We start from the raw sequence: 605 nt of genomic DNA, 5'->3' as shown, positions 1-605 counted from the left end.
CTGATTATACTGAACACTTTTCCCTTACCTTAGCGTCCCCTGCACCAATGTATGTCCGAAGCGGAAGGCAGCGGTAGAAAATTCGTTGTTCATGTTGGCATTTATGTTGGGGTTGTAGTCGAAACTGAAGCCGCTGTTCCTCACGTTGATGCCGAACTCTCGCATGAAGTTGGGCCCTACAAAAGCCTTAACTTTAGTCTCCTCAGCACGAGATAACTTTCATTTTCATTCAAGAAGCAACTAAAGAACTGCTGATTACGGCATTCGAGATGCGAGAGGATGGGAAAGGGAAAAGAAAAAGAAAGTATCGGCAACTACAGAGGACAACTGGCGGCTGTGGGCTCACCTACGATGATGGGCAGCCACTCGTTGTAAGTGATGTGCTGCATTTCGGCAACGATGATCCTGCGCGCCTGCTGAAACACGGCCTCGTCCGGCCAGGAAGGGTTGAGCTGCTGCAGCGCGCGGGCAACGCGGTTGTGCTCCCTGAGCCAGAGGGTGTGGATGGCCGTCAGGCCCGGCTGCTCGTTCACGCGCGAGTCGCCTGCAGGAGAAGCGGGTTAGGGAGCCTGACAAATCCACCAAGCACAGTGGCACTTGCACAC

General features: G+C 53.6%; 1 pseudogene; it reads right to left on the bottom strand.

The window, feature by feature from the left end:
* The window catches only part of LOC119593662, a 24,877-nt pseudogene that overhangs the window by 17,100 nt on the left and 7,172 nt on the right, over positions 1–605 (bottom strand).

The sequence above is a fragment of the Penaeus monodon genome, chromosome 32 (genome assembly GCF_015228065.2).
Source record: "Penaeus monodon isolate SGIC_2016 chromosome 32, NSTDA_Pmon_1, whole genome shotgun sequence".
In the NCBI taxonomy this organism is placed as follows: Eukaryota; Metazoa; Arthropoda; class Malacostraca; order Decapoda; family Penaeidae; genus Penaeus; species Penaeus monodon.
This window is presented reverse-complemented; position numbering and strand designations above follow the sequence as displayed.